General features: G+C 49.3%; 1 protein-coding gene across 2 annotated transcripts in view; it reads left to right on the top strand.

Moving 5' to 3' along the window:
- The first annotated feature begins 1,433 nt into the window (after positions 1 to 1,433).
- Positions 1,434 to 22,435, top strand: part of LOC116952967 (uncharacterized) — an 81,233-nt gene continuing 60,231 nt past the window's right edge. Inside the window, exon 1 of one of the 2 annotated variants that reach the window (XM_076074581.1) lies at positions 1,434 to 1,696. The gene's annotated coding sequence lies outside the window, so the exon portion shown is untranslated. The remainder of the gene's footprint in view (positions 1,697 to 22,435) is intronic. The other variant, XM_076074580.1, reaches the window with a different exon arrangement.

Here is a 22,435-nt window from a genome sequence, read left to right as displayed (position 1 = left end):
CCCGGTGGCGATGTTTGCATATTGCACCAGGTACTGTAATACATTCGAGGCTGAGTTGACCTCGGGGAGGCCCAGGACCGGTTTCAAATAATCGTCACCGTTGTTGGCCGTGCGTGGGAATCGAACTCGGGCTGTCGAGTTCGCCGCGCGGCTGCGTCGAACCGCTGCGCCACCGCTCCCCGCAGTGACACACGCAAGTCAGATCGACGGACACATCCAAACAAAATACGCAACGCACTCTGACACCTAACTCTTACGTGACACATTAAATCCGCCCCCGATGGTTTAGGCACACGTCTAAATAATGTATGGGAAGTGGCGGCGAGGCAGTTCACACACTCGCGATACGAACGCCGTAGCCTGCGTTAGATCCCCTCCCACGGCTAACATCAGTGCGTTTCGATCGTTTCGATTATTTTGCTGCTATACATTTCCACACGATAGGCCGCGTCAATTGAGCCATCATTTGTGGTGGTCAGGTGGCTTCGTCACGTTCTTGAGGACCGCCGTCTCGCATTCACCACAGTGCTTTGCGGCTCTTGAAATATCGAGGTTTGTATTAACGAGTACGAGTTGTTTTGCTCTTCTTGTTAGTTCTGTTGCCGACCCTTGATCTAGCAGGAGATTGAAAACTCATTTCTTTTGAAGTGATCTTGGTCTTTCGTTTGTTGTCCTTCCGCGACCCACCCCCCCGCACCTTTCATCCGCGCGGTTGGTTGGCTACGTACGGTGCGAAGGAAGTTCAACATGCTTACGTTACAGATTGACAAAAATACCTGCCGATCATTATTATCGTCATCATCAACATCATACCAATAGTTACACCGCCGTGGTCTGTGGCGCCTTCAATGGAGGAGAAATATCATCGCTTAACTACACGCATTCTCTCCTGAAGCTGTCTCTCGTGGCCGTAAAACCTCGGACATTATTGGCATTTAGCTCCTGAACATATTGTTGCCATCATGCGCAATAGAATCGAATTATCATCACCACCGCTGTTGTAACTCAGAGGACGTTGGGGGGGGGGGGCTTTTGTGTTCCCAACATTCCTACATTAAACCCACCCTTCTTGCACTGCCGCGGGTGGCCACTACGTACACTTTACTTACTTCTTTCCTCCGTCCCTCTCTCTGTCTGTCTCCTTTTTCTTTCCCTTCAAACAAAGCCCCGCCGCCACGAGCTACCCCCTCCCTCTTCAGCCAACCTCCCTCCTCCTCCTCCTCCGTTCTGTATCCACCCACACGGGAGGTGGAGTTGGGGTGTTATTCTCTCCTTCCCCCCCCCCTCCCTACAGTATTACAAACACCTCCAGCCATCAGCTGATACAACAACCACCCCCCCACCACCACCTCGTCCCCCCTCCAACACAAAAAAAGAGAAGGGGCGGTGACGTAATGGCATGCAGCTACGGCGTGCGAGCGCGTGTTGCACATTTAAATGCCCAGCCTGTAACTCTGGCTAGACGAGTTGTCTGCGAACTGTCGGGGAGGGCAGTTGATGGGGGCAGGCGAGCTTGGCACAGCTGTTTCAGACGTGAGTTTTTTCCCCCTCCCACCTAACGCTGAATTTCAACAGCAGCAGCAACCCTGGTTTGTCGGTGTTCCCCTCCTCTATAGCTGCTGCCCGAGCGAATATTCCTCGCTTCGCGCGCGTGATGTTGCTCGGGTTTTGTACGTCGGAACTTCTTTCGTCACCGGTACGTAGCAGCTACCAAACTGTGCCTCTATAATGAGCAGCAGGCGCTTCCTTTGCGTGTTGCGAGCGCGCGTCGAGGCGTCTGTCGCTGAATGATTATGTTGTGTCGCTGCCAATGATTTGACGTCCGCTCAGCATGGTCGCGACGTCGATGTAGAATACATACTTTGTTTTATTGCAGCTATTAGTTATAGTCTTATGACTATCGTCATCGTCATCGTCGTCGTCGCGGTAGAGTTATGAGGAATTGATCGTGTCTCTCGGTTCCATGCCGCCGTGCTGGTGATTTACTCGTCCCGCTGTGGAGATCGATTCCGCCGGTGGAGTTTCACGCGTGAGTGGGGGGGGAAAAAAAGTGAGTGGCAGAACATTGATAAATGTTGCGAGTGCAAAGTGGTGGGGTGGGGGGGGGAGAACTTAAGTTTACTCTGTGCTCGATTACTCAATTATCGACTAATTAATAGAAGTTAAAAAAAAACATTTATTTGATATTAAGCCGGGCGCTGTTACATACGGCAATATTGTATAGGTGCATAGAGCTTAGATCAGCACCTGTGTCCGATAATGCCTGCCCAGTTGCCGTGCCGGTCGCGCGGGGTTTGCTTTGACCATACTTCACCGCGCCGGTCGGCGTGCGGGGAAGGTGGACGGGGAGGGATGATGCCACGTGATGGTCGGTCGCCACTGACGCGAACCGCGTCGAAGGACGGGGCAGTCGGTTTCCTGGATCACGTTGTGCGGTGTGCTGCATATCTCCTCACCGTCACTTTTAATGGCTGTGTTTCTAGTTTTGTAAAGAGTGCGCACGTGTTTACATATCTCGCTGCGATGTTATCGGAGTAACATCAGTGGCTCATTGTCCCCGTCACTGAGTTGCTCAAGTTGCGCGTACAAGGTTATAGGCACGTAACAAGGTTATTATATCAACTCAGCTGGTGTATTATTGATCGCCACAATGTATCTTTGCCGTCTTGTTGAGGAAGAAGGATTTAGGGGTTTTTTTTGGTACCGAACAAGAACACTTTGCATAATAAAAACAAAAAAAACCTGTTTCTCTTCCAAGACGTCTGGACCAGTGTGGGATGAGTAGACCAAAAACACCCCTACTTAGAGGGGGGCTCCCTTCTAGCGGAGGAGGCCACTTGCCGGGCTGTCCCATCACCTTGTTCACCATTACCGGCAGTGCATGCATTATTCGCGTGGTCGTACAAAATTAGATATCTACATTGCTATTTGAACGACTTGGGTGCGTAAATAACAGCCGGCATATTTGTATCCCCCCCTCCCCCTGATATTTGCTCTCAGTAATAAGCGAAGCGAGTCTGTAAGGAGTCGCGAGTGTTGGGTCCCTCTACAATTTCCCTTTGCAACGCATCTTTGACGGCGGGAGTTCTTCCAAATGTGCCGCGCGTGCCTCAATGTGATTTAAGAGCCGCCGGGAAAGGCTGTCAGATATTCACGAACAACCCTGCTACGTGCGTGGCGTTTTGTGCGCAATCTACACAATCAGAATATCTATTTGTACTGGAGGAATCCGATGAGCTATGAAGCTCTTTTTCCACAGGTGTCCAGTAAGAGGCGGACAAGAACGCTACAACAAACAATACAAAAAAAACTGATTTGGTGCAAAGTACAAGATGGGTTAAAAAAGAATCACGCAAACAATTATAAATAAAAAATAAACCATCCCCATCCTACCAGGCAAAGCCCACCGAGGTATTAACTTATTTTTCAGAAGCGACCTGGCCACAAATGATAGCGCAACAAAGTGGCACCATCATTTGGACATTTGTCGCGCCAAAATAATCAAAATAATCTCAATGCACGTTTCTAAAATGTGGAGGCGGGGGGGGGAACCGGATAAAATACGCCAGTCCCAAGATAATATTTCGAGGTGTGCCTCGCATATAGTGAGTGGGTTAATGTCTTTCATACGCAGGAGCCTTACATTGTTAATATACTATGTTACATCATCATTAGCATCATGATTAATCAGCAGCCACGCTTAATCCGCTGCTGGATGAAGGCCTCCTTCTCAAGCCGGTCCCGCGATATAATAATGTCTTGTACACGGTCATATTGTGTGTCTATTGGGAAGTCGTAGCATTAGGGGAACAGATGCTGATACTGACCTTATGTATACGGATTGTTTTGTATCGCGTGTTTAATTCTAAGCTATGGTATGCATTGATCATTGACTATAGTGGAGACCAGGATAGATCCAGTTCTTTACTGCCATGGTTATGAATAAACATGCATGTAGAGACGGACAGACACGTTTATATATACTGTACATTGGATATGGAGGAAGCAAATACATATGAGGAACGAGGTAATGCATCATACTGGCCTTAAGTTTTACAATAATCTATTTAGTATTATTTTAACATGAGTTTCTACTGATCATTCACAAGGAGAGAGACTAAAATATAGCACTTCGAATAGACACGCGTGCAGTGAGAGAGTGACCCACTCTGAGAAAATCCTCCACACATCGTCCCATGAGTTTTACTTGAAGCTGGAGGCAGCAGAGAAACCACACAATATCCCCGAAAGAAGGTCCGTCGGTCAGATTGTTAAAACAGGTCCCTGCAGGGTGGGCTGGTAGGAACATTGGAATTTTGCGCAATTTTATGACATTGTTACGTAAAATTGTGCAAATTGAGAGCGTCTTCCCACCTTTTTGCCCTCAAAATCGTTGAGGGTTCTTCGGACAAATTATACACCCAACAGCACGAGATTTCACTTCGTTAAAGTATTGAAAGGGGACGGACGGACACATTAATCTATTGCAGGCTGGTACACTCAGTTTACAACTTCGTTCCTACCAGTAAAAAAATATTCTTGTTTTACCTGTAGTTGACAGTCCAAATAAAACAAACCTTCCCTTTTATTATCTTTAATTACCCTGTAAGTCATTGTAAAAAGGCTTTTAAAGCGCCGTTTGTATAATGCGGCAAAGCCACGAATTAATCGTTTATGCCAGCGGTGACTGCCGAAATCACGGCGTTCCCAGATTTTCGCCAACGCTTCGATTTGGCTCTTCCGGAGTTTATTGGACGTAATCGTTGTGTTGGCGAATATTGCGGGCGGTGGCGAGATGATAACTAACTCGCGTGGGTTCGATCCTGTTCCAGACGCCTGCTGTATATTTAGAGTTTGCGCGTCTCTCTCTCTCTTCCTGTGGTCGCGTGGAATTATCTCCGGGTCTTCCCTCCGTTTACAAACACGCGTTTAGAGTATTTGGTTGTTGTAAATTTCCACATGGTAAGCCACTTCGTTGAGCTATCATTTGTGGCCAGGTCGCTTCTGAAAAAGAGCTACATGGCTCCAGTGGGCCTTACCTGTTACAATAAACATAGTTAATTGTTAAATAAATAGTTTAGTTAAATTCGTGACAACTTCGAACTCGCGTGCAGCGTATCATGGGCGAAGAGGATTCCGTTTTTTTAAGTTGCTGGCCATCCATTCTGCTATTTGGAAAGCGGTTTAAATGCTTGTTCAAGATACGTGATTTGTGTTAAGCCACTCCCTACGTGGCACTGCTGGGAATTTCGCTCAAAGGATTTGTCGAAGTTACATTTTGAACAGCGCTCAGGCCAATTCACTGTCCATTGCACGATTCTTAGGGGTATTCACGATTAAATGTGTCTGTTTAATTTAATGAGGAGAAATATCACAGGCAGGAGTTGTTACAAGATCAAGCGCTTGATGCCACCATCACCAACCATCCCGCATTGCAGCGACCTCCAAGTTTGGTCCTGATAGTGTCCCACCAACTGCTCTCAAACTCACAAAAAGACCCATAGTCTCAGAGACCCGCAGACTCGCACAGAGACCCATATAGTTCCGGAAATGAATAGTTATTTCATAACCCTATACAACTATCTAGTCATATAGGTCTTCCCCTCGATCACAAATACAACATTTAAATGTACATATATTGGTTCTTTCGGGAAAAGTCACGTAGTTAGAAATAAAATAAAACAAATCACGACGTTTCGATCGCAACACAAGCGACCTTGATCAGGTGGCACCGATACAGCAGGACACAACCGCTGTACCCCTGTATCGGTGCCACCCGATGAAGGTCACTTGTGTTGCGCCCGAAACGTCGTGATTTGTTTTATTTTATTTCTAACTACGCGACTTTACCGAAAGAACCAAAGAGTATGGATTCCTGCAGTCACGAAAGCTTCAAAACAAGATTGTACATATATCTTCTGAATACGTACAGCCATAGACATGATATTGTCTCCACTTTTATTATAATTTTTAACCTCTCCTGGTCACCCTGTACAACATATGTTGCTTGTCAGCTTAGAACAAGTGTTTAATGTTGTTGAACCAGGATCGATGGGGGAATTCACACATTTTTCCCGAAGAAGTTGTAAATGTATAAAAAACATTATTATTATTATTTTGGGTAATTTGCATAACTCTCGTTGATGACTTTGAAGATTTCTGTTGATAAGTTTTTTTTTTAAATAAATAATCGCAAACATTTACGGGAAAGCTACGATGTGAGCAATCCCCACACGTGTATGCTTAGCATAAAAAATAAATATGTTTTAAGGACGGGGTGGGTAGAGGGGGGGGGAATTACTTCGTCACAGAAAAGATATACCCGTACAATGGACTTCAGTTAAATTTTCGGTAAATACGTGAACATGTTACCCAGAGCGCGGTGGATATTGCCCATCGTGTACGTTTATTGTTAAGACACTGAACTTTATCTGGCGCGTCGTAGGGTTTAACAAAGAAAATCCAAACCCTCAAAACGTAAACCCCACATAACAGCAATTGAGTGGTTCGGCGTGGATCGTGAAGTTTTTGAATGCATGACCGATATCGCCGTAATACGACCGACACACACACACACACACGCGCGCGGGGTCTATTTATTTAATTCTGATTGGCGTTCGTTATGAAAATTACGTCTTTTTGTGTTGTGCTTCTGATGCGCCGGTTGTTCCTGTTTGTAAACAGTACGGCAGTTGTCTCGGTAAAACAAAGAAGGGGAGTGGTAGTGGTGGTGGTGAAGGACGGACAAAGTTAACCAAGTCACGGCAAACTTCCCCACGTGGGAGGAGGGTTCCGCGTTTTGCAATGAACGTTACTTTCCCCTCTCCCCCTCCCCGAAAAAAAAAACACCCGTCGATATCACAACAGAACTCTGACCTGAGCCCAAACATTCACGCCCGATCCAAATCATCCGTATCGGGTTCATGAAGTCACTGTGCAAACAACGCACCATTGTCACACGCTCTCGCGAGTCGCACGTGGCTTGAGCGTGGTGCACACACTGCTGCGGCTGCATCATACTTTGTATTAATTATACTGAAGACACCACCACCTCTCCCACCCCCACCTCTCTCTCTCGACGTGGCATTGCGAGTACAGCCAAACATTTTTTTTTGTAAACACCGCGTTATTTAAGTTGGCGTTCGCACAAATAAAGGACGTTGCTCACGCGTGCACGCGCTGCACGGTAGAACTCCGCTTAGCGACGCTGATCGGTTCCACGCAATCGTTCGTTTATAAGCGATTTGGGTGTTACGCGAGTATCAGGAAAAAAAAGAGACGTTACAGGCTTAGTTTGTTCAGATGGCATCGAAAGTTACCCCTTTTTCACCCCCAAAAAACGTACTTTTATCGTATTTAAAACAATGGATATTAATACATTAAGAAACTAACAATGTAATACCGACTATAATCACCCAGGAATGTACTTAACGCTCGTGACGTCACTCCACGTCGACCAGCCCCCTCCTCATTAATAATCATGAACAAGTGACGTTCTCCAAATGGACACCCTTACGTCACGTGATCTCCGTAACGCTGTTGAGACATCGAAGTAAAAAGGACGTCATTATGAACAAGGGATTATAACCTTTAAATTAATTAAGTCTGTGTCACCGCGGCCTTACACATTACACACGAATTGATGCAATGAATATCACGTCGCCATCTGCTTTTCGCTTGCAAGTTTCAGATTTACCGCAATACACCCGTCCTTGGACGGGCAAAAGGCTAGTCACATAATATTAAAAGAATCGTGGTTAATCAATGCATGAATTAATATTTACTGTACCTACAACAGCCCGTCGTTAACAGGGGGATGGTCGGTAAGCGAACACATTGGGCTCTATGGAGGCACTACACGACTATACACTACACTATACTCTACACTACTATACACTACACTACTATACACTACACTATACACTACGCTACTATACTACACTACTATACACTACACTACTATACGCTACATTACCATACACTATACTCTACACTACTATACACCACACATTGGGCTCTATGGAGGCCTGTCGTTAAGCGATCAGTCGTTAACAGGAGTGGCCGTTAAGAGGGGTTCTACTCTACAGATCTTAATTGCATTTCTTAACCAGAATCTTTATTTTAGAACTGGGGGAGGAATATGATGAGCTAGGAAGCTCTGTTTTTCTTACAGAGTTCAGCGAGTTTGCAACAACAACAGCAGCAGCGTAACAAGACAAAAACAGACACGAGGGACGTGCACGGAACGATGCGTTGGTCGTGAGTCCGTACGTCTCCACCAATGTTCGCTCGTGCAAATGTACAACGCGCCTTCGCTATGGAGCGGCGTGCCAACCCACCGGCGCGCTAACCCACCGGCGCGCTAACCCACCGGCGCGCTAACCCAGTGGTGCCACGAACCATGTGTCCCGAGTTAGATTCCCGGCCACGGATAACGTCAAGCGGCAAGTGATGTCTGAACCGATCTTGAGTGCGCGCTCCACACTCCATTTCAGCAATCCTGCACTGATCAGCGTGGTATGGTTACACAACCCCAATGATCTGATACGTCACGGGGAGCCCTTCATTTTAGCAGTGGATATTATTAATGTGAAATTCATGCTGATCTTATCATATCCTTGTGAACAGCATTTCCCAAAAGCAGATTAAAAAAAAAACGATCTCGTGCAATAATTGCCTCCTTTTAAATCGCAAAAATCGAAGGTAAAACTGCCAAGCACAGACATGAATACGGTGACTACGGTTGTGATGGCACATACGAACGGTGTGTGCAACTATAAATAGGCGCGGCTTGAGCGAACGCAGTCGTTATTTGCGGGCCGGCGTTGTGTGTGCGTGTGGGCAGTGGCGTTCCGTGGTGTTGTACTACAAAGTGGGCAGCATTTGAAGAAGCCCCGTGCTTCTTCTGCTATGCATCGCTGTCGTAAAGGAAAAAAAAAATACACGCGGCGTATTAGTCATTGGGATGAGTAAGTGGCATCTTCCCCCCCCACCCCCAAACCACCCACTCTGAATGATGCGTTTTGGTTAAATGAGCCAAGTTACGTAGCTTATTCCCAGCGAGAGAGCCATTAACAAACCCTGTATAGGCTGGGGACACTTTTGTTTACAGAGTTGTTGTTGTGTGTTTGCTACAAAGCCCACAGTTTTTTTTTATCTTCATCATGCAAGAAAACAAATACTGTCACCGAGTGATCATCGATTATCTGGTTGCTTCCAACATTATCCAGTGGTGCCGGACCGATCCGGCAAAATCGCTCCAGTCCGCCGATCGGCACCACGTAGCGTGACAAACACAAGTAGCTTCGCTTGATGTCAGTGTCGATCGAATATTAATATACAGTACCTTATACACTACATACAACTTAAACAATGCACGTATACACATCACCACGTGATGCAGTGGTAAGTTCGGTACACAGTGAATGCCGTAGGATAATTATTCCTGTCTAAAAACGTGCGAGACAAGAATGTGTACAATTATCTATTTTAAATAATGATGATTAGTGATTATTAGTCGGCGTCTTTGTCTCCCCAGTGGCGATGTTTTTACGCACCAGATACTGATTTGAGGCTGAGTCGACCTGGTATTGGTGTGAATCGAACTCGGGTCGCTGGGTTCGTAGCGCGCGAACAGCCACATTATCGGTCTACTAACACACACACACAGATATACCCCTGTATATACATAGCCTTTAACAGACTGATACGGAGTTAAGTGCTGTCAGCGAGCATCTATCAAGGCCAAGTTGTAATGTTTACACATCGCATCAGGTACGTTGATCTCCTTCCGCACCAGTACTTAGCCAACGTGCCCACTTAAGGCTGAGTTGACCTAGGTGAGGCACAGGACCTGATGTTCAGATATCACTTGCCCACGTGATGTTCGCGAGCCATGGACATGGTTGGGTTCGTCGTTCAGTGAGTGAATCGCTGCCGTCACTTGCAACCCACGCACTCCCGTACGTTTTCACACCCACACACATTCACAGACAAACAAAGACCCCCCGTATAGCCTTCACAGACTTGAGGAAAGTGCTGTTTGCGAACACCTATGAAGGCCGGAATGGCACACGAGGAGGTGGGTGGCCAGCACCACACCCGGCCGCCTTTGTCTCCCCAGTGGTGACGTTTTTACGCACGGCACTAGGTACTCATTTGAGGCTGAGTCGACTTAGGGGAGGCCCAGGACCGGTTCAGATAATCGTCACTGGTGTTGGCCGTGAGTGGGAATCGAACTCGGGTCGCCGGGTTTGTAGCGCAGTGCGCTAACCGCTGCACTACCGCTCCCCACCCACTCATGCATGCACGTTTGCCCATACATTTGCACACCCACACACATTCAACAACCGCCATTCGCCACTAAGTGGCGGTGACGTCACCACGACGCTTGTGCCAGGCCATGTGCACCTTGAGGCCACGTGAAGTGTCGAACGCCCGCTGGCAGGAGGTCACGGGGCAGACTCAAGTGCCACGGGTCGACTAAGATGACTGAGATGACTGGCTGATGCACCACCTGTGCCCCCTACTGTGCCAACCTGCTGTGCTTTAGCCACCCGGCGCTCCGCTCGTTGTTGTGAGCGTCGCTCCTCCGCCCTCCGTTGTTGTTGGAGGGCGACTGCCTCCAACTGCCCAGTAGCATCCTTCACGAGCCTCCTCCACAGAGGCCGATCTTGACACCGCTGGTACCAGTCATCGGCAAGTCCACTCAGCTCCACGTCCTCCTGTACACACATTCACTCACTCACTCACGCACGCTTGTCCATTCATTTGCACGCCCTACACACATTCACTCACGCACGCACGCTTGCCCACACATTTGCACACCCATATACATTCACGCACTCACGCACGCAGGCAGTCGGGCAGGCCGGCGGTTGTTTCCTCCTGAGGCTCTTCAAACGTGAAGCTACCCACAATAACGAAGATTACGAGCGGCATTGTGTTTATGTCCACACAGACGTGTGTAATGTGTACATAGGTATATGTGTACCCGTACATAGGTTGACGGCTGGGCAGCCCGGGCAGTGTGATTGCCCTCCCCACTACTCCGGCGGTGGGGGTTTGTTTGTTAATTTCTGTGAGCCACATTCACATGCTGGACCGTAAAGTGGTGTGTATTAGAGGCCAAGTGAAATAATTTGCAAGGCTAGGTTATTGTGTGCGAGTCTTTCCCATAGCCTCAATTCTACGTTTTCAGGCCTCAAATTGACCGCTCTGGAACTCCTTGATCAGCACTAGCAATGATCAATCCACTGCTGGATGTTGGCCTCCACATGCTGCTAATCGATTCTAACGATTCCACGTTTGTTATAATCTACATCGCACCTGGACACGAGCTGATTCCATTCCTCCATCTCTTTCGGTGGACGTCCTCTTGGGCGCGTTCCATTCCTTGGCTTCTACTATGTGAAATAGAGCTTCACAGCTCATCGGATTCCTCCAGTATAAATACATATTTTAATTCTGATTATTCTTGGCCTCCGGTCATTGCCCTTTGTCACGAAGTGTCCCGCCCAGGCCCAAAAGTTTGGAACTGTGTCTCAACGTTTGGAACTACGTCTCAAAATGTGCACGTGTTCTCCAATCCACGTGTCTCAATGGAATCCCCAAGCATGCATCTCCGTATTGGGAAGTAAATGGTCAAAGATATGAATGATATGTGACACCCATTTTTACTGCGATTAGTCAGAAGGCTAACAGCTTAGACTAAAAAAATGGTTACTTAACCACAGTGAGCTCCAATTGGGAAAAAAGTATAAAATTGCCATGCTAGGAATATAAATTGGCAATTGCAATACCTGAAAAATGTGTTGTATTTGAATATCTTGCTAACCATACGAAACATTAATCCTAAGTTTCAACCCATGCCGAACATCCTCGTGATTAAGGAAGTGTAATTAATTCGATTAGACACCGAATATAGCGATAGCGCTCTATCACTCTTATATGCGTGGCTTTTCTCTCAGGCAGTCACGGCACATTTTTTTACGTGTTGTTATAAATACTCCTACCGTGTTCCTCATTTGTAATTCCTGCTAATTTGAGTTATAAATTAAGTGAAATAATTGTCAATTATTTATTGCTGCAGTAAAGGGTGTAAATGGGTCACGCAATGTTTCGACTATTTTCGCACATTTTGAATCGGCTCGCGATTGTCTGAATTGTTTATGCCGCAATAAACGGGACTCTACTTTAGATCTTTAAGATCAGAAGTTGCGGCAGTCTGGATGGACTATGGACATGACGCCTTCCTACTCTCCACACAGTGATAATAATTGCTCTTGGGAGATAACAAACCAACAAACCGAGACATTGCGTTTCAGTTATCTTATTTTGGGTCTTGTTTGGTGACATTGCCCCCCACCCCGTACCTCCCCATCGTTTTCCCCACAATTTCCTTCCCTCCCCCTTGAGATAATTTGTCCCCGATTGTTGCCCCTGCCAAGGTAAGGTGGCGAGCCCCCAGGTACTCTCGGAGTCCCCAGGTACTCTGGGAGTCCCCAGGTACTCTGGGAGTCCCCAGGTACTCTGGGAGTCCCCAGGTACTCTGGGAGTCCCCAGGTACTCTCGGAGTCCCCAGGTACTCTCTGAGTCCCCAGGTACTCTGGGAGTCCCCAGGTACTCTGGGAGTCCCCAGGTACTCTCGGAGTCCCCAGGTACTCTGGGAGCCCCCCGGTACTCTGGGAGCCCCCAGATACTCTCTGAGTCCCCAGGGACTCTCGGATCCCCCAGGTACTCTCGAAGTTCCCAGGTAATCTGGGAGTCCCCAGGGACTCTCGGATCCCTCAGGTACTCTCGGAGTCCCCAGGTACTCTCGGATCCCCCAGGTACTCTCGGAGTTCCCAGGTACTCTGGGAGTCCCCAGGTACTCTCGGAGTCCCCAGTAACTCTGGGAGCCCCCAGGTACTCTCTGAGTCCCCAGGTACTCTCGGAGTCCCCAGGTGCTCTGGGAGTCCCCAGGTACTCTCGGATCCCAAGTGACTCTAGGAACCCCCAGGTACTCTGGGAGCCCCCAGGTACTCCCTGAGTCCCCAGGTACTCTCGGAGTCCCCAGGTCCTCTCGGTATCCCCAGGTACTCTCTGAGCTCCCAGGTACTCTCTGAGTCCCCAGGTACTCTCAGTGTCCCCAGGTACTATCGGTGTCCCCAGGTACTCTCTGAGCTCCCAGGTACTCTCGCTGTCCCCAGGAACTCTCGGAGTCCCCAGGTACTCTCGGTGTCCCCAGGAACTCTGGGAGTCCCCAGGTACTCTGGGAGTCTCCAGGAACTCTGGGAGTCCCCAGGTACTCTGGGAGTCCCCAGGTACTCTCTGAGCTCCCAGGTACTCTCGCAGTCCCCAGGTACTCTAGGAGCCCCCAGGTACTCTCTGAGTCCCCAGGTACTCTCTGGTCCCATTCCCTAATCATGAGGTAGCAGTGACTCGCTATGTCATTCGCACGTTGTGTTACACGCTATCTCGCCCTCCCTCTGATATTCCTACTGTATCCTTGGCTATTGAAAGACACTAAAATATGATTATGGATTAAGAATGAAAAGATTAGCAGTTCCTGGCACGGGTCGTGAACGTGCGTAGAGAAGGGCTTCGAGGCGGTCTCAACGTGGCTACGCCTGCCACGTGACCTGCCGTGCCATCTACCCACACGAACTCGAGGATTTTGTCTCTGTGGCGTGGACGGCTCCAATCGTTGCTTATCCCCCCCCTCCCCTTTTACGTTTTCGGAAGGTTGTTTTTGTTGTATTCATGGTTACTTTTGTTGATCCGTATAAATTGTCCCTGATCTTTTTCAGTTTGAACAAAATAAATACACGCGTATACATTCTAAAAGCGACCAACGAGAATCCGCAAATATCGTCTGTTGATTGTGGACGAGTTTGCTATTTTCATAACGCGTAACACACGCTAAGGAGAAATGTCGGTAAGCGAATTAGCATACAAAACAACGCGTGAAGCTCCACCACAAAACATACCAGAGACATTACGTGCATTACCACTGGCATTTACACGTATTAAACAAAACTCGGCGGAACAGAAGATAATGAGTTGTGAGGGATGTCTTCATCCAGCGGTGGATTTACAGAGGGATCCAAAATGACAACGTTATTTTTGTTATTTAAAAAAAAAACATTTCTTTCATTCGTTTATTTGTCCTCGTGAGAGACGCTGCTGAATTGTGACGCGACGGAATGTGAGGGAGCCCCTTTCTAGGGGAAGATCCTCGCATGGCCTGGAGAAGCGTGATCGGAGCAGCTGAGACACAATCGCGCTGAACCCCAAAGGGTCGGTTACTACCAGGAACTCGACTGCGGGCACAGCCCTAAACAGTGTCTTGACGATTCGTCGTCGCATTTCACCGTCTGGAACCCCCTTTTTTTCCCCCACGAGTCGATTCTCGCGTTCCCGCGTCCGCCCCAATTTTGTCACGACTCTTGGGTCCTGCCAGTGGCTGCAACGTCTCTTGTGAGGCCATTTCACGATTCTGGAAGTACGGTGTTCGATACCTTCCCTAAAACCCATCCTGTGCCCGGTTCGTGAGTGGAGGGATGTATTTGAATCAAGATAATCGACACGCTCCTGCCTATAAATAAGCAAAGACAAAGATCCCCCCCGTAAAGCCTTTATCTGATTGTTGGGGCAAGTGCTGTTAGCGAGCACCTAATGAAGGCTGGCACGGCACACGAGGGGGTGGGTGGCCAGCACCACGTCCGGCCGCCTTTGTCTCCCCAGTGGCGATGTTTACTACACACCGTACCAGGTACTCATTTGATGTTGAATCAACCGAAGGGGAGGGCTCACGACCGGTTCAGATAATCGTCACTGGTGTTGACCGTGAGCGGGAATCGAACTTTGGTCGCCGGGTTCATACCGCTACACTTCCGCTCCCTACACAAATAACCCAACACACACACACATATCACGACTGGTTGCTCAACATTCGGAAAATGAAGATACCCATCTGCTACCTGCTTAATTTTAGCAACGGAGAATATCTGCTGGCAGTGTGGGTGGGGGCTTTCCGATTTGCTCCCGCCGATGTGGCAGAGGGTGGATCCAGATTGAGCAAAATTTGTTTTTAATTAATTCGTTTTTCGCCTCTCTTCTGGAAGCGGTGATCAGGACGAAGCCTGTCTGAGCCAGCTTCAGACGCAACTTGAGAGGCAACCAAGGGTGGACAAGCTCCTCCCGTCCGAGCCCCGGCGCGCGCGCCAACCTGAAACGAGAGATTCTACTTTCCATCACCGCCGCTCACTCTTAGTTTTGACTGCCGCGTCTGGCTCGACCAGAAGATGGCAGGAAAAACGAAAATGTTTAAAGTGTGAGAAGTCTGTAAGCGCCGAGCGCACGGGATTTGAGTTTTAATCAGGGGCGGTGAACTCATCGCCCTCCAGAAACAATCTTTTTTGAAAACTCATTTTTTAAAAACTGCTTTTTGTGTTCAGTTTGTCCTTCCCCTGCGCAACTCCCGATTCGAATGGTCGGCCGCGTATGGTGCGAAAGAAGTTCCACGTACATATATCTGTACGTGGAAAGTTTGTCCGTGCTACAGTACGGCTCTTGAAATATTCTTCTTCTTTAGCAATCCTATTGCTATGAACTATTTTTTTTATATTTTACCAGGTAAGGCCCACTCAGCTATGTAGCTCTTTTCACAAGCGACCTGGCTATCACAAATGATAGCTCAACGAAGTGGCTCATGGCGTGGACATTTATAGTAGCGGGCAAATACTCTGAAGCGCGTTGATGTCCATTCTAAACGTGGAGGAAAAAACCCGGATGCCCCGGAGAAAAATCCACGCGACCACTGGGAGAGAAGCACAAACTCCACCTATACAGCAGGGTTGGGATCGAACCCACGACCTCCTTGCATGCCAGGCGAGGTCGTTAACATCTCCTAGCCACCACAGTGCCCTCCCAGTCGAGGGCGATTGCCCTTCCATCATCGGTGCCTTATCTGTGGGTCTCTAAGGTGGCCGATGGGGTGGATGGTCCGGGATCTACCGGCTCTGTGAGTCGCGTCTCGTGCTCCGCGTGTTTCCCGGCCGTCCTCGTGTCGTCCCAGTCGCAGGATTTTGAAGCGACAACAACAACAACAACCACATCATCATTGTTATTGCCGTTGCGCACCTGGATTTTTTCGTATCGCGGACCGTGTGAGAAAATGAAGATGCTTGTCACCGGTGAGCAACAAAAAAAAAACCAAGCAAGTAAATCTGTCTTCAAGGATTACAGGCTGTCTATTACCAACACACAATGATTTCTTGCGCAATTAACCGCGAGCCGAGATGATGCCTCTTGCCAGGAATAGATCGCGCACCTGCCACACGGGCTCGGCTCGTGTGGCAGGTGGCGCGCATTGTGCAGGTGCTGTCCAAGGCGGTTCATCGTGTGCCGTATCTTCCCATGGGGGGTTTTATATTTTTTTAAACCCTCTTGTTTTTCACCTTGAAGTTGAAGATCACCCCCCCACCACCACCACCACCGCCCGTTTGTCTCGGATGCGTTTTAACTGACATCGTCTCTCTCGCAAAAAAAAAAGCTGCGATAATAATGTTCGTTTAAGGACCTCTTATTTGTGGATGCTGCTGGTGGTGTACGAGGTTTGCCAGTACGGACTCATGGCACGGCGGAGTGATGTGTGGGGACTCCCGTCTGTTCCGGTGTGGAAGAAAATACCGAACACTGAGCACTGTGCAGTAGATGAGGAACTCTATATCTCCCTCTACTATAGAGGCCCTTCCACCAGCTGGTATAGAATACTGAGCACTGTGAAGTAGATGAGGAACTCTATATCTCCCTCTACTATAGAGGCCCTCCCACCAGCTGGTATAGAATACTGAGCACTGTGCAGTAGATGAGGATCTCTATATCTCCCTCTACTATAGAGGCCCTCCCACCAGCTGGTATAGAATACTGAGCACTGTGCAGTAGATAGAGAACTCTATATCTCCCTCTACTATAGAGGCCCTCCCACCAGCTGGTATAGAATACTGAGCGCTGTGCAGTAGATAGAGAACTCTATATCTCCCTCTACTATAGAGGCCCTCCCACCGGCTGGTATAGAATACTGAGCGCTGTGCAGTAGAGGGAGAACTCTTCCTACTTGCTCTCATTTTGCAATGCCTTTTTAAAAAAAAATGTGATTCCGTGCATCGACACCTGCAACCAGCTCCACGTTGTTCGCGATGGGAGCCGCTTTGACTGCTCGGCACGCAAAGTTTCGCGTGCGCTGTCCTGGCCGGAAGGTTACGCCAATGCGACCTTGCGCTCGGCAGGGGCTGGGTTATGCCGCACCAGTTTGGCCCGGGAGGGGCGAGTGTTCAGCCGATCTTTACGTGCGAGAGTATGTGTGTGTGTGTGTGTTTGCGTGCGTGCGCTCGCTCATCTCGTAATTCGGAGAGCGATGGCGTAGCAGTTAGCGCACCGCGCTTACAAAACCTGGCGACCCGAGTTCAAGTCCCGCTCACGGTCAACAACACCAGTGACGGATTAATTATCGGAACCGGTTCTGGGTCTTCCTTGGGTCGACTCAATCTAAAATGAGTACCCGGTGCGGTGTGTAAACATCGGCACTCGGGAGACAAAGGCGGCCGGGCGTGGTGCTGGCCATCAGTCCCCTTCATGCGACCTTGGAAGGTGCTTGCTGACAGCACTTCCCCCAATGGTCTGTTCAGGCTGTACGGGGGATCTTTGTTTTTACTTTGCATCTCTTAATGCATCCGATGCTTAATTGAATATTCACTTCTCTATAACTGCTTTTTGCATTTTAGTTTTACCTTCACCCCCACGCACCTCCTATTTTTTTAGCACGGTTGCCCATGTACGGCGTGAAAGAAGTTCAATTACATATATATATTTATTGACCTTTTGACACCCTGGATATTATTTCCGGGTGCAATATATCATACAGATGAGCGATCCGATAGAAAATGATGGTGTTGATGATGATTTTAACCAATTGTTATATAGCGTGGTTGGCTACGTACGGTTTGCGAAATAAGTTCCATACACGTACGTACGTCCATTAAAATTCAACGCGTAGGCATTTCGCCACAAACGTCATGCTTTTTCAGTCGATTTTCTTGTTTGGGTGTGAGATCGCACAAGCGAAAAAAATTGTGTGTCGTGAGACCCTCCGCCGCCCTTCGCAGCCAATTAACCGAGTTGTCAGGTGAAGCGACGTGCCGGTTCATCGTCGCTTCAGCAACACCGGCGGACGGGGTGAGATGTCACCGGAGAGAGAGCGAGAGCGATCTCGCAACACGTTGAGAAATTGGGTGCTGACGTTTTCGCTGGCGGTGGACTACTTGTGGCATTGGGCAGTTGCCAGAATGGTGGCAACTGAAGCAACCATGATGTGGGAACTTCTTCTGTTCACGCGATAATTTTTTTTTTTAATCGGTGGAGGAGGGTTTACAACACGTGCGTTTTTTGTTGTTGTTTGTTGTTGTTGTTGTTGTTTAATTCGCGGTAATCTCACCCCAACCATTGATTTGCGAATCCAAATGGTCGACGTTTTTTTCTTAACGCGCCGCCAAAATTGGCCTGCCAGTCTCGGCAACTTGCAGCACTCACTCCACTCACTCCACTCACTCCACTCACTCCACTCACTCCTCACTCACTCCACTCACTCCACTCACTCACTCACTCCACTCACTCCACTCACTCACTCCACTCACTCCACTCACTCCACTCACTCCACTCACTCACTCACTCCACTCACTCACTCCACTCACTCCACTCACTCACTCCACTCACTCCACTCACTCCACTCACTCACTCACTCCACTCACTCCACTCACTCCACTCACTCACTCCACTCACTCCACTCACTCCACTCACTCCACTCACTCCACTCACTCACTCCACTCACTCCACTCACTCCACTCACTCACTCCACTCACTCCACTCACTCCACTCACTCACTCCACTCACTCACTCACTCCACTCACTCCACTCACTCACTCCACTCACTAACTCCACTCACTCCACTCACTCCACTCACTCCACTCACTCACTCCACTCACTCCACTCACTCACTCCACTCACTAACTCCACTCACTCCACTCACTCCACTCACTCACTCCACTCACTAACTCCACTCACTCCACTCACTCCACTCACTCACTCCACTCACTCACTCCACTCACTCACTCACTCCACTCACTCCACTCACTCCACTCACTCCACTCACTCCACTCACTCACTCCACTCACTAACTCCACTCACTCCACTCACTCCACTCACTCACTCCACTCACTCACTCCACTCACTCACTCCACTCACTCACTCACTCCACTCACTCACTCACTCCACTCACTCACTCACTCCAGTCACTCACTCCACTCACTCACACCACTCACTCCACTCACTCACTCCACTCACTCACTCCACTCACTCACTCACTCCACTAACTCACTCCACTCACTCACTCCACTCACTCACTCCACGCACTCACTCACTCCACTCACTCCACTCACTCACTCACTCCACTCACTCACTCCACTCACTCCACTCACTCACTCCACTCACTCCACTCACTCACTCCACTCACTCCACTCACTCACTCCACTCACTCACTCACTCCACTCACTCACTTACTCACTCCACTCACTCACTCCACTCACTCCACTCACTCACTCCACTCACTCACTCCACTCACTCACTCCACTCACTCACTCCACTCACTCACTCACTCCACTCACTCCACTCACTCACTTCACTCACTCCACTCACTCCACTCACTCACTCCACTCACTCCACTCACTCACTCCACTCACTCACTCACTCCACTCACTCCACTCACTCCACTCACTCACTCCACTCACTCCACTCACTCACTCACTCCACTCACTCACTTACTCACTCCACTCACTCACTCCACTCACTCACTCACTCCACTCACTCACTCACTCCACTCACTCACTCCACTCACTCACTCACTCCACTCACTCACTCCACTCACTCACTCCACTCACTCACTCCACTCACTCACTCACTCCACTCACTCCACTCACTCACTCCACTCACTCCACTCACTCACTCACTCCACTCACTCACTCCACTCACTCCACTCACTCACTCACTCACTCCACTCACTCACTTACTCACTCCACTCACTCACTCCACTCACTCACTCACTCCACTCACTCACTCACTCCACTCACTCACTCCACTCACTCACTCACTCCACTCACTCACTCCACTCACTCACTCCACTCACTCACTCCACTCACTCCACTCACTCACTCCACTCACTCCACTCACTCACTCCACTCACTCACTCACTCCACTCACACCACTCACTCACTCACTCCACTCACTCCACTCACTCACCCCACTCACTCACTCCACTCACTCACTCCACTCACTCACTCACTCCACTCACTAACTCACTCACTCACTCACTCCACTCACTAACTCACTCACTCACTCTACTCACTCACTCTACTCACTCACTCACTCCACTCACTCACTCACTCCACTCACTCACTCACTCCACTCACTCCACTCACTCACTCACTCCACTCACTCACTCCACTCACTCACTCCACTCACTCCACTCACTCACTCCACTCACTCCACTCACTCACTCCACTCACTCACTCACTCCACTCACTCACTCGCTCCACTCACTCCACTCACTCCACTCACTCACTCACTCCACTCACTCACTCACTCCACTCACTCCACTCACTCACTCCACTCACTCCACTCACTCACTCCACTCACTCACTCACTCCACTCACTCCACTCACTCACTCCACTCACTCACTCACTCAACTCACTCCACTCACTCACTCCACTCACTCACTCCACTCACTCACTCCACTCACTCCACTCACTCACTCCACTCACTCCACTCACTCACTTCACTCACTCACTCACTCCACTCACTCACTCACTCCACTCACTCACTCACTTCACTCACTCACTCCACTCACTCACTCACTCCACTCACTCCACTCACTCCACTCACTCACTCCACTCACTCCACTCACTCCACTCACTCACTCCACTCACTCACTCACTCCACTCACTCACTCACTCCACTCACTCACTCACTCGACTCACTCCACTCACTCCATTCACTCCACTCACTCACTCCACTCACTCACTCCACTCACTCACTCCACTCACTCACTCACTCCACTCACTCACTCACTCCACTCACTCACTCGCTCCACTCACTCACTCCACTCACTCCACTCACTCCACTCACTCACTCCACTCACTCAGTCACTCCACTCACTCACTCACTCCACTCACTCACTCACTCACTCCACTCACTCCACTCACTCCACTCACTCACTCACTCCACTCACTCCACTCACTCCACTCACTCACTTCACTCACTCCACTCACTCCACTCACTCACTCCACTCACTCACTCACTCCACTCACTCACTCACTCCACTCACTCCACTCACTCCACTAACTCACTCCACTCGCTCACTCCCCACGCTCACTCCACTCACTCACTCACTCCACTCACTCACTCCACTCACTCACTCCACTCACTCCACTCACTCACCTCACTCACCTCACTCACTCACCTCACTCACTCACTCCACTCACTCCACTCACTCACTCACTCCACTCACTCCACTCACTCACTCACTCCACTCACTCCACTCACTCACTCACTCCACTCACTCCAATCACTCCAATCACTCACTCACTCCACTCACTCCACTCACTCACTCCACTCACTCACTCCACTCACTCACTCACTCACCTCACTCACTCACTCCACTCACTCACTCCACTCACTCACTCCACTCACTCGCTCCACTCACTCACTCCACTCACTCCACTCACTCACTCCACTCACTCACTCCACTCACTCACTCCACTCACTCCACTCACTCACTCACTCCACTCACTCCACTCACTCCACTCACTCACTCCACTCACTCCACTCACTCACTCCACTCACTCACTCCACTCACTCCACTCACTCCACTCACTCCACTCACTCACTCCACTCGCCCCACTCGCTCCACTCACTCACTCACTCGACTCGCTCACTCTACTCATTCATTCCACTCACTCCACTCACTCCTCACTCACTCCACTCACTCACTCACTCCACTCACTCACTCCACTCACTCACTCCACTCACTCCACTCACTCCACTCACTCACTCCACTCACTCACTCCACTCACTCACTCCACTCACTCCACTCACTCCACTCACTCCACTCACTCACTCCACTCACTCACTCACTCCACTCACTCACTCACTCCACTCACTCCACTCACTCCACTAACTCACTCCACTCGCTCACTCCCCACGCTCACTCCACTCACTCACTCACTCCACTCACTCACTCCACTCACTCACTCCACTCACTCCACTCACTCACCTCACTCACCTCACTCACCTCACTCGCCTCACTCGCTCACCCCACTCACTCACCTCACTCACCTCACT

The sequence above is a fragment of the Petromyzon marinus genome, chromosome 49, assembly GCF_048934315.1.
Source record: "Petromyzon marinus isolate PM22_M1 ecotype Great Lakes invasive population chromosome 49, UKy_Petmar_22M1.pri1.0, whole genome shotgun sequence".
In the NCBI taxonomy this organism is placed as follows: Eukaryota; Metazoa; Chordata; class Hyperoartia; order Petromyzontiformes; family Petromyzontidae; genus Petromyzon; species Petromyzon marinus.
The sequence above is the reverse complement of the archived record's forward strand: the minus strand, read 5'-3'. Positions and strand labels throughout refer to the sequence as shown.